Here is a 12,279-nt window from a genome sequence, read left to right as displayed (position 1 = left end):
ACCTGAGCCCCAGCCATGACTCCCTCCTACTCCCCAGTACTGCACTGGAAAGGCACTGGCAATGAGAAATCAGCTGGGTTGGCTCTGGGCCCTGGATTTTCAGTCTTTGTGGTGACAACGAACTGTGTCAAGCCTGCAAAGGCTTTACACCTCCTTGCTTTGCAGGGCACAGCCCACCCCCAAAAGTGATGCAGGGGGAAGGGTGCTGGCCCTGTCTCTAGCAGGTGGCGTGTCCTGCCATGAGGGAGCCTACCCTGCAGGATCTCCAGTGATCCCTGGGTTGTCTGGCTTGGTGCCTTTAAGGAACATCTCCTTCTCCATCCTAGACACCCCATACCCTTCCTGCCTTGTCCCATTGTCCCCATCCCAAGCTTTGACAGGCCCAAACAGCAGCAGAATCCCCCGTGTAAAGCCCTTGCTCCAAGTCCTTGGTGCCCGAGCCATGTCAGGGCACTGAGAGGTTTCTCCCAGGTTGTGTGGGCTTTGCAGGGGGCTTCTTCTGCTGAGGCACTGCAGCAGCACCAAACCCATTCCTAGGGGTGCAGCACCCTGTATTGCCAGTGGAAAGCTCTGTCTGTCACCCAGCTGTATGTCCGGGGCTCAGCCTGACCGGGGACAGGGTACATTCCAGAGCCAAGGTTACTGTGACAGCTTCCTGCTGGTGGCACCGTCAAGAGCCCTGGGGGAATGAATATGTACGAGAAGGAATTGGTCTCTGTGTGCTGGGGAATCCCTTGTCCAGTGTTTTTCTGCATTGTCTCTTTAAGGACGCCTTCCCCCCTCCTCCGGAGCCGGCAGTAGGTGGGACACGGGCAGTGTTCTCACCATTCATAAGGTTCCTCCCTGTGTCTCTCCCTGACTGGCAGCAGGGTGGTCCCGCCTCGCGGCTCTTAGAATAGGCAGGGAAGTGCTGCAGACGGGAGGGAGGACCCTGGACTGCAGCACCTTCACCGTCCCTGTTCTCGGCAGAAGGATGCTGTCCCCGTCACTGCCTCCCGTGCCTCCCTCAGCCTCTCTCACCTATTCCTCAGGTCCTTCTGGTGCCCAGGTGGTGGGGACAGGCAGGATCCCAGGCAGGTGCTGGGTCCCCTGTTTGCCACGCCGCTGCGGACCCCAGCCCCCAGGGTCTGTGTGCATACAAGGGAGGGTCAGGGTGGCCTTCAGTGCACCAAGGACAGAATACAGAGAGGGACTTCTTACAAAATCACATAGTGACAGGACAAGAGGGAATGATTTTAAACTGACAGAAGGTTTAGATTAGATAACAGGTATAAAAATTCTTCCTTGTGAGGGTGCTGAGGCACTGGTACAGGCTGGCCAGAGAAGCTGTGGCTGCTGCATCCCTTGAAGTGTTCAGGGCTGGGCTGGATTGAGCTCTGAGCAACCTGGTCTAGTGGAAGGTGTCCCTGTCCATGACAGGAGGTCAGAATGAGATGATCTTTAAGGTCCTTTCCGACCCAGGCCATTCTGTGACTCTGCACAAGGCTTCTGCAGGGATGTGAATGGAACTAAAAGTCTGCAGCTTGCCAATATCATCTGTGACAGGAAGAGCAGGAAATTACTGTGCTCCCCCTGGGGAGGCTAAGACCCCTGCTTCTGCCCTCAGGAGACTGACTGCAAAGCTGTACCTGCCACAGAGTATCAGTGTGTGTGTCTGCCAGGTGGGAGGCTTGGGCTTCCTTCCCAGTCTGAGATCCTGACCTGGTGTTGTGATCACTGTGGTGATCTAGTGGCCTTATTGGTGGCCTTATTGTCTGGCTCTGTGTGTTTGCAGTGATTTGGGTACTGTGAAGACTGAGCCCTTCTGTGCCCCAGCGTGAGGAAGTGGCTTGCAGTCAGGTGTGCATTGGGACCAATTGTATTTTGGCTTTAAATGGCTCACCTGCCTTTGCTTTTGCACCTTCAGCCAGCCACTCCCACGGTGGGCTGGCAGGGGTGGGTGTCCCCCTCCAAGTGCAAGGTCTGCTGGCTGGTGGTGGTACCGGTGGCAGTGATGCCTCACTCAGAGAGGCAATCATGGGGTGCAGGCAGCAGCCAAAGCAGTAGCTGAGGGGGAGAAGAGGGGTGAGAGAAGAGCCCCTGGCACCTCGGGGCTCTAACAATCACCTTTTCATTGGGCATGAAAAGTCCTTTGGCCTGCGTTCATGACAGCTGCCCTTTGTCTGTGGGCATGATGTGAAGCCACCATTGTGGAGGGGGAGCACACAGGGAGGGCTTGTACCTTGCTTCCAGGCTGCCAGGACGTGCAGTTTCCCTGTGAACGCAAAGCGAGCTGTCGGAGCAAGTGAGTCAGGCTGGCAGAGGGGAGGCCGGGGGTGGCAGCCCCGCTGTTGCCGGCTCAGGCCCCTGCTTCCCGCACCTCCGGAGCCACTGCTGGCCGAGAGGGGATGGAGCTCTCGGCCAATTGGGCGCTGATCTGAAGCGAGGGGGGGAAATCTGCTTCTCCCCCACCCCCCCTCCCACCTCCGCGCTGGGGCTGTGATTCAGTTCCCCTCCCCCAGCCCACCCCCTCTGCTTGGAGGCTGACAGTTGGAGCCGCAGCCTGCCGGAGCCCCGGAGCTGTTTTCTAAGCCTTGCAAGAGAGACCCAGGGATTTATTTGCAGTTCCTCAGTGCCTGCTGTGTCCCGGGCCGGATGCGCACGGACATGGAGCGTGCCAGCCTCCAGCGACCCGCCTGGAAATGGCAAGTACTGAGTTTGTTTTTGCTCTGCGGCTGGGGCTGGGTCTCCGGGCAGATCCACTACTCGGTGGTTGAGGAGTCAGAGTTGGGAACCGTGGTGGGGAACGTGGCCCGGGACCTGGGCTTGAAGGTGGAGGAGCTGCCGGGACGCAGGCTGCGCCTGGGCTCAGAGGAGAGCTTGCGCTACTTTGCCGTGCGCCTGGACAGCGGCGCGCTGGTGGTGAGCCAGCGGCTGGACCGCGAGCGTCTGTGCGGAGCAGCTGCCAGCTGCGTGCTGTCGGTGCAGGTGGTGACAGAGAACCCCCTGCAGCTCTTCCGCCTGGAAGTGGAGATCCTGGATCTGAATGACAACTCCCCCAGCTTCCCCACCGCTCACCGCACCCTGCGCATCGCCGAGTCTGCCACGGTGGCTGCGCGCTTCCCCCTGGAGAGTGCGCAGGACCCCGACGTGGGCACCAATGCTGTGAGCTCCTACCGGCTGAGCCCCAACTCCCACTTCTCCCTGGATGTAAAGGAGCAGCCGGATGGCAAACTCTTCCCGGAGCTAGTGCTGGAGCGTGCCCTGGACCGGGAAGAGCAGCCAGAGGTGCAGCTGGTGCTGACGGCCGTGGATGGGGGAAGCCCAGCGCGCTCAGGCACGGCGCAGATAACGGTCCAGGTCCTGGATGTCAATGACAACGCACCCACCTTTGACCACACCACATACAGGGTGAAAGTCCCGGAGAACACACCTGTGGGGGCTGTGCTCCTCCGGGTCAATGCGTCTGACCCTGATGAGGGTCCCAATGGGGAGACACAGTACTCCTTCGGGGTTCACACCTCCGACTCAGTGCGGAGGCTCTTTGCCCTCGATCCCCGCTCCGGCGAGGTCCGGGTGAGCGGGGCCCTGGACTTTGAGGAATCACGTTTCTATGAGATCTATGTGCGAGCCCACGACGGCGGGGTCCCGGAGATGGAGGGAAATTGCGTGCTGCAGGTACAAGTGGAGGATGCCAATGACAACTCCCCTGAGGTGCTGCTCACCTCCCTGTTGAATCCGGTGCCAGAAGACACCCCACCGGAGACTGTCGTGGGGCTCTTCAATGTACGGGACCGAGACTCGGGGGCCAACGGGGATGTGAGTCTGGAGATCTCCCCCGATGTGCCTTTTGCCATCAGGTCACTTCAGAACCACTTCTCCCTGGTCACCCAAAAGAACCTGGACCGAGAGTCTACCTCACAGTATGCAGTGGAGCTGATCGCCCAGGATGGTGGTTCTCCTGCCCTCACCACCACACTCACGCTGCTCCTCAATATATCTGATGTGAATGACAACCCCCCACGCTTCTCGCAGCCCTCCTACGAAGCCTTTCTCCAGGAGAACAACCCGCCTGGCTCACTGCTGTGCACTGTCTCTGCCTCAGATCCTGACGACGGGGATAATTCCCGGCTTGTTTACTCCATAGAGAGTGGCCAAGTGCAGGATGCCCCCATCTCTTCCTTTGTCCACATCAATCCTGACAATGGGAATCTCTATGCTCAGAGCACCTTTGACTTCGAGCTGCTGCAGGTTCTGCCAGTGTCTGTGGTCGTGAGGGACTCGGGGTCCCCCCCTCTCTATGCCAATGTTACCGTCTACATCTTTGTGCTGGACCAGAATGACCATGCCCCCACCATCCTGCACCCTGCCAGTGACAGTGATGTGCCCGCACCCCAGAGGGTCCCGCTGTCTGCCCCACCGGGCTACCTGGTGGCCAAGGTGACAGCAGTGGATGCAGATGCTGGGCACAATGCCTGGCTCTCGTACCGACTGTTGCCGCAGTCCACCGACCCCTCCTTGTTCCATGTGTCGCTGTACACCGGGGAGGTGAGGACGGCGCGTGCCTTCCAGGACAGCGACATGGCAGTGCAGCAGCTCGTTGTCCTGGTGACGGACAATGGTGACCCTCCGCTCTCCACCACTGCCACCATCACTGTGGCCCTAGAGGAGGCAGCCCTGGAGGAGAACTTCAAGCCTCAGGATTTCCTGGCTGGTGTCAAGGAGAAGCCAGACCTGACCTTCTACCTGATCATCGCTCTGGCAGCCATTAGCACGGTGGCACTGGCCACTGTCACCCTCCTGGCCGCCCGGTGCCTCCGGCGCAGGGGCCGTGCCGCCGTCTCACCCTACTGCTGCTGCTGGCTCAGCGAGTCACCGTCCCGGGACTTCTGCAAGCACTCCAGCCCCAAGCTCCAGCTCAGCTCCGACGGCACCCTTAAGTACATGGAGGTCACGCTGCGACCCACCGACTCCCCGTCCCAGTGCTACAGCACCTGCTTCTCCCCCGGCTCCGAGCGGAGCGACTTCACCTTCCTGCGGCCCTGCCCAACCCCCGCCACCCTGCCGAGGGAAAGCGGGGCTTTCCTGCCCGCCGCCGGCACGCTGCGGGACCGCGGCCAGGTGAGCGGCAATGCCGGGCGGGGTCCGACGGCGCGGGCCCCGCGGGGGGCGCGGAGCGGCCGCGCCGGTTCGCGGCGCGCGGCGGCGGCGCGCGGGCCGTGATTGGCGCCGGTGTTGCTGTCCTGGGGAAGGAGCGCGGCGATTGGAGCGGCGCCGCCGCGCCCGCAGCCAATGGCGCCGCGGCTGCGCGGCCGCGCTCCCCCCGCCCCGTCGAGCCGCGTCCGCCCCAAACAATGAATGGGAGCGGCGAGCGCTGAGCGCGGCCCCCGGCGCCGAGGGCATCGCTCCCCGGCCGGCCACCCGGCAAGGATGCCGAGGGCAGGGCAGGCGCGCCGGTCCCTGGGGCTGCCGCGTGTATTCTCCTTCTGTTTGTTCTTGCACAGCTCATCTGCTCAGATCCGATACAGCATCCCGGAGGAGCTCACACGGGGTGCCTTTGTGGGCAATATCGCCAAGGACCTGGGCACCGATGTGGCTAAACTGGCGGCAGCTAATCTGCAGGTACTGTCGGATTCGGATTCCCAGTACTTCTCTGTCAATGTGAACACCGGTGTTATTATGGTCAGCGAGAGGATAGACCGGGAGCAGCTCTGCGGGCAGAACCCACGCTGCTTCCTCCACTTGAAACTTGCCATCGAGAACCCGGTGGAGTTTTACCGTATTGAGGTGGAGATCCTGGACATCAATGACAACCCCCCGGAGTTCCCCAGCGATGAGGTTTCCTTGCGCATCTACGAGCTGGCGTCTCTGGGTGCCCGCTTCCCCATCCAGCCAGCCCAGGACCCCGACGTGGGCACCAACACCTTGCAGACCTATCACCTGAGTGCCAATGACAACTTCAACCTCAATGTGAAGGCTCGCACTGATGGTGGGAAGTTCCCTGAGCTGGTGCTGGAGCGGGCCCTGGACCGGGAATTCAGAGCTTTCCACTACCTGGTCCTGACTGCTGAAGATGGGGGCTCTCCCCCACAGTCCAGCAAGATACGCATCACCATTCAGGTCCTGGATGCCAATGACAACCACCCGGTCTTTGATAGACCATCATACGGAGCACGCTTGGTGGAGAACTCGCCGCTGGGCACCCTCGTGGTGAAGTTAAATGCCACGGATGTGGATGAAGGACCCAACGGAGACATCCGCTACTCCCTCAGTAGCCACAACTCGGCTGCCTTACGCCAGATTTTTGCCATTGATGAGCAAACTGGGGAGATTCGTGTCCAGGGCAACCTGGACTTTGAGGAGGCGACAGTGTATGAGATCGAAGTGGAGGCCAAGGACATGGGGTCGCCCACGATGGAGGAGCACTGCAGCGTGGTGGTGGAAATCACTGATGTCAATGACAACGCGCCTGAGGTCATTCTTACCTCCTTCTCGAGCACCCTGAGCGAGGATGCACTGCCGGGCACAGTGGTGGCCGTGATACACGTCAGAGACAGGGACTCTGGCGAGCAGGGCAAGGTCCTGTGTCACGTGTCTCCAGATCTTCCCTTCCAGCTGCGTAAGGATTACGAGCACCAGTACTCGCTGCTCACCAGCACCCGTTTGGACCGGGAGCATGTTGCCTACTACAATGTCACCGTCTCTGCCTCGGACCTGGGCAATCCCCCTCTCTCCCGCCACACCATCTTGCCAATCACCCTGATAGATGTCAATGACAACGTTCCCCAGTTTGAGCAAGCGTCCTATGAAGTGCTGGTGGCAGAAAACAATCCAGTGGGCAGTGTGCTGGTTACAGTCTCTGCTGCCGACCCTGACTCGGAGCAGAATTCCCGCCTGTCCTACTCCATCCTGCGAGCTGCTGGGACAGATCCAGGCCTGGATCCTACTCGCTACCTCTCGATACATCCCACGAATGGGCAGGTCACTGCCAAATTCCCTTTTGACTATGAGCAAACCACCTATCTCCAGTTCCACGTGGAGGTCTCTGATGGTGGCTCCCCGGCCCTGAGGAACAGAACACTGGTTCATGTTTTTGTAGTGGACCAGAACGACAACGCCCCACGGGTGCATTTCCCCAGGGCTGGGGAGGACTCTGCTACTCAGTTCCGAATTTCCCCCTCCATCGTCCCTCCTGCCCTCATCACCAAGGTGGTGGCAATAGATGCGGACTCGGGGCGCAATGCCTGGCTATCCTACCACCTCGTGGAAGCCACAGACCTGGGGCTTTTCAGCGTGGCCCTGCGTTCCGGGGAGGTCCGGATCATGCGGGCTCTGCAGGAGACGGACGCCTCTGAGCACGAACTGCTGGTGGTGGTGCGGGATGCCGGGGAGCCCCCGCTCTCCACAGCTGTCACACTGGTGGTGCTGGTGGAGGAGAAGGGTCCCGAGGCCCTGCAGGGCTCCGAGGCTCAGGCTGCTGATGGTGGGGGCTTGCCCACTATTACGCTTTATCTGATTGTGTCCCTGGTGCTCATCTCCACCGTCTCGCTGGTGGCACTGGCAGCGCTGGGCATTCGGTGCCTCCGGCGGGGCTCTGCACCTGCCAACCAGGGCTGCTGCGTGGAGAGCGTGAACACGCTTCAGCCTCCTCCCAGCCACATCTTTGGGCACTTGCACTATGAGCCTAAGAAAGGGGACACTGTGATGGGCGTGCAGGTGACAGCAACGGCACCTCCCGCCCCTCGTTACCGCTCCTGCTTTTCGCCTGTCTCGGATATCAGCGAGTTCATGTTTGTGAAACCCTCCGCGGATCCCACCCTGTGCGGCGAGGTGAGCTCGGGGGCGTGGTCTCCAGCCTGAACACAACCCCGGTGTTCGCGGGGCTCGGCACCGAACCGACCGGCTTTGGGGAGGGGGTGTCCGCCGGTGCCCGGTGCCAGCAGCCGGGCGGGGCGGGGCGGGGCGGAGCGGGTTTCCCGCTGCCGGGAGTCCCCGGCGCCCTCCCGGCGCTGCGGGGGCGGAGTGGCGGCAGCGGGGGAAGGGGAGGGCTACGCCGTGCGTATTTTGGGGAAGGCGGTGAGATGGAGAAGGGGAGGAGGAGGGAGAGAAAAAGGAGGAGGCGGAGGAGGAGGGGGCTGTGGGGAGACGTAAAACTGTCACTCGGTCCATCCCCTCCGCTCGCCGACTTTGTGTGTCTTTGCGTATCGAGAAGCGGTTCAGCCGGCGGGGCTGCGCTCACCCCCTCCCCCGCCTCCTCCATCCCTCCCTGTCCGGCTCCGGCGGCTCCGGCGGCGGCTTCCTCCCTGCACAACCCGCTCGGACCCCCCCGGGGCGCAGGGGTTCCGGCTGCCGGGGCCGGCTGCGGGGGCGGGGAGGAGGGGGAGGCTGCGCGGAGCCGCCGCCGCTCCTCTCCGCGCTGCTCCGTTCGCACACCCGGCACGGGATGCTCGCGGGACAGAGTTTGCCATGGCAGCTCCCGCTGCTGCTCGCAGCCCTCTCCTGCCTGCCGGCTCCCAGCTGCGCCCAGCTCCACTACTCCGTGCCCGAGGATCGCGAGCCGGGCTTCTCTGTGGGCGACCTGGCCAAGGACTTAGGGGTGGAGGTGCGGAGCCTGGCCGCCCGCAACCTGCGCCTGGTGAGCGAGGGTGGGCAGCGGCACTTCCAGGTGGACCTGGCGGCAGGTGTGTTGCTCCTGGACAGCAGGCTGGACCGGGAGGCACTGTGTGGGCAGAACCCCACGTGCTCTCTGCACCTCCAACTCGTCATGGAGAATCCCCTCCAGCTCCACCGTGTTGAGGTGGATGTCCTCGACGTGAACGACAACGCGCCCCAGTTCCCCAAGCCAGAGGTGGTGTTGGAGATCACTGAGGTAGCCAACCCTGGGACTCGGCTGCCCTTGGAGGTAGCAGAAGACCCGGATATGGGCTCCAACTCCATCTCCACCTACGAGCTCAGCCCCAGCAAGCATTTTGCCCTGAGCATCAACGTGAGAGGAGATGGTGTTAAAATGCCCGAGATTGTACTTGAAAAAGCACTGGATAGAGAGAAAGTGCCTGTTCATCATCTGACTCTGACAGCCCTGGATGGAGGGAATCCCGTGAAATCTGGCACTGCCAGGGTTACCATCCATGTTTTGGATGCAAATGACAACCCTCCCGTCTGTGACCCACCCATATCCAAGGTACTTCTGGAGGAGAATGTGCCAGTGGGCACTCTGGTCACCAAGCTGAATGTCACCGACCTGGATGAAGGTCCCAACGGGGATGTGGAATATTCTTTCAAAACCAGCAATAATGCACCCGGTAAATTCACCAAACTGTTCTCCTTAGATGCTCGTACAGGGGAGATCAGAACCAAAGCCCCGCTGGATTATGAGGAATCCAGTGCTTACGAGATTGCAGTTCGAGCCAGGGACAAGGGATCCCCAGCCATGGAAGGCCACTGTCACCTGCGAGTGGAATTAATTGATATCAACGATAACAGCCCTGAGATCGTGCTGACCTCTGTCTCCAGCCCAGTGCAGGAGGATGCAGCCCCAGGCACGGTGATCGCCCTCATTGGTGTGAAGGACAGCGATTCCGGTGACAACGGGCAGGTCCGTCTGCAGATAGCAAAAGAGCTCCCATTTAAACTAGTGTCATCTTTTAAAGAGCATTTCTCGCTGGTCACCAGTGGTCCCCTTGATCGGGAGAAGGCCAGTGGATACAACATCACAGTGAGGGCTGTGGATTCAGGGTCGCCTCAGAGGGCCACACAAAAAACCTTTTATCTCCGTATTGCTGACGTGAATGATAACGCACCGAATTTCTCCAGCCCTTTTGATACAGCTCACGTTCAGGAAAACTCCCTCCCTGGAACTTCTGTCTTTTCAGTGTCAGCATCAGATCCTGATGAGGGTAGCAATGCCAAGCTGTCTTACTCCATCCTGGACAGTGGGATGCAGGATGCACCTATCTCAACCTACTTCCGAATAGATCAGGACAATGGCACCATCTACACTGTGCGAGCTCTGGATTACGAGCAGGACAAGGTATTCCAGGTGCCTGTGGAGGTGAAGGATGCTGGGTCTCCTGCTCTGAGTAGCACTGCTGTGGTCCATGTGTTTGTCCTGGATGAGAATGACAATGCTCCCAACATTGTCTACCCGTCTGTCCCCAAGGGCTCTGCCTTCCACCAAGCCATCCCGGCCTTGGCAGAGCCTGGCTATCTGGTAACTAAAATTGTAGCAGTTGATGCTGACAGTGGCCATAATGCCTGGCTGTCCTACCAGCTGCAGGAGTCTGCTGAGGCTTTGCCTTTCCAAGTGGAACGCCGCTCTGGAGAGATAAGGGTTGCACAGGCTCTCAGGGAGTCAGAAGATTCCCACAGGCTGGTGGTCGAAGTGAGGGACAATGGCACGCCGTCCCTCTCGGCCTCCGTGGTAATAGTCATTTCTCCGGAGGAAAACGGCATGCAGGACTTCTCCAAGTCCTTGGACCTCCCCCAGCCTTCTTCTGAGGATACCAACCTAACTCTTTACCTCATCATCTCCTTGGTGTCCATCTCGCTCGTGTCCTGTGTGATGTTTGGGCTGGTGGCTGCCCGGTGTCTCAAGGCCGGCAGTGCCAGCTGGACCTTTGCGGGTTGCTGCCGGGGGACTGGCCGCAAGCCCTCCTCCCATTTCCGAGGGCAGATGAAGCCAGATGGCTTCATCAAGTACCTGGATGTGGGAGGAGCGGGCTTGACCTCCCAGGCACAGAATTACACCTCTTGTTTCTCGCCCATGTCCGAGCAGAGCGATTTCCTCTTTGTAAAGCCCTTCAGCCATTCTAGCACTGCGGAGACCGTGGCTGCCTATGAGCAGGTGACCAGCACCTTAGCGAGTCCCTGCGATGGGGTAAGAGATGGCTGTTTCTTACTGTGCTCTCTGCTGGGTGCAACAGTTTGTCATATCCAGGCCACTTGGCTGTTCTCTGTCTGTCCTTCCTCCTAAGACAGTGGCCTCAGGGAACATGTGTCACTGTCATCTCCTGGGAGGTGGCAGGTGAAAGTTTTGGCTCGGTTTGGTGGAGGTGGGGGAAGGGGCTGAGCAGCGTTACAGAATCAAAGACTCTGTGTTTGTAGCAGTGGAGAGTTTCCCCTTGGCCCCGCTTGTGCTTGTTTCTATTTAAAGTGATTCTTAGCGTGGTCAGGAACAGGTTTTCTGGGCGTTTAACTTCTTGGTTCTGTTTAACCCATTTTTCCTACCTGGCACATGAGCTGTGGTGCGGAGGAGGCTATCTGAAAGGAAAGTCTGCCTGTGTTTCTTTTGCTCAGTTTTAGAGGTGTGTTGTAGAAATTTCTCATTTCTCAAACCCCAAGTGTTATTAATTACTGACTGTGCCTCGGCAAGGGATCGTTTTCCAGCTTGGTCATATTGAGCGAGGAGCTAAATTCAGTATTCAGCACTAAAATACTGAAATGTCAGGAGTGACATTATTCACAAAGATCCTGGTGACCTTATGTGCCCTTGGGCTTGCAGAGGCTGAGGAGTGTCAAGCTTTGAAAACTTGAGCTGTTTGTACTCAGATGCCTAAATATAGATGTAGGTGACTGTGTTTAGCTGGAGCTTTTATAACTTTGGGATATAAAAAGTAAAGCAATTTTGTGTCACAAAATGACTGCCCTAAATTTGAAAATGGTAATTACAACAGGAATTCAAAATATGGAAGGGCTATTCAAAATGTTGGGAAGGGCTTATCTAGTGCAGTATTGTGTGTCAGCGTGTGCAAAAATGTGTATCTGAAATCTGGAGGGCAAGTCTTTAAACAGCTTCATTTGCATTCAACATGGGGACCAGTGGGGCATCTATTTTAGGGGAGTAATTTATTCTAATATCTTCTTTCATGAGTATCATCAAAGCTGCAGAGAAATTAGTGAGAGCACATGTACTAAATAAAAATCTAGGTCAGCTCTACTCGTCTTCACTTTTCTTTAGTAATTGCATGTACAAGCAGAATAATCCTATAAAACTGATTTCCACTATGTAGGGACTATGAACTGCTCGTTCCTAAAATAGCTGAGGGAAGTGTTGTCCTTTCCAGGTAGTATGTCATCAGTCTGGAGTTCATCAGGATGATCATGATTTTCGGAAGTGTGTGTGTTTTCCCAACAGAAACAGTTGTGCTATTTAGTGCTTTCCACAAAGGCATGATTCAAACAGGAAAATACAAGCTTGCTCCATGTCCTTCCTTATTTACAAAATGTTCATTGTCTGGCTGTAAAATAACACGAGCAGAGAGTGATATGGGGGCTTATTAATGAGGTTACAAAGTGTGCTGT

At 58.2% G+C, this 12,279-nt stretch overlaps 1 protein-coding gene across 1 annotated transcript in view; it reads left to right on the top strand.

Moving 5' to 3' along the window:
• LOC128795830 (uncharacterized) overlaps nucleotides 1-12,279 on the top strand; it is a 132,314-nt gene that overhangs the window by 98,117 nt on the left and 21,918 nt on the right.

This window comes from Vidua chalybeata, chromosome 15 (assembly GCF_026979565.1).
Source record: "Vidua chalybeata isolate OUT-0048 chromosome 15, bVidCha1 merged haplotype, whole genome shotgun sequence".
Lineage (NCBI taxonomy): Eukaryota > Metazoa > Chordata > Aves > Passeriformes > Viduidae > Vidua > Vidua chalybeata.
Note: the sequence above shows the minus strand (reverse complement) of the source record. Positions and strands in the feature narration are given on the sequence as shown.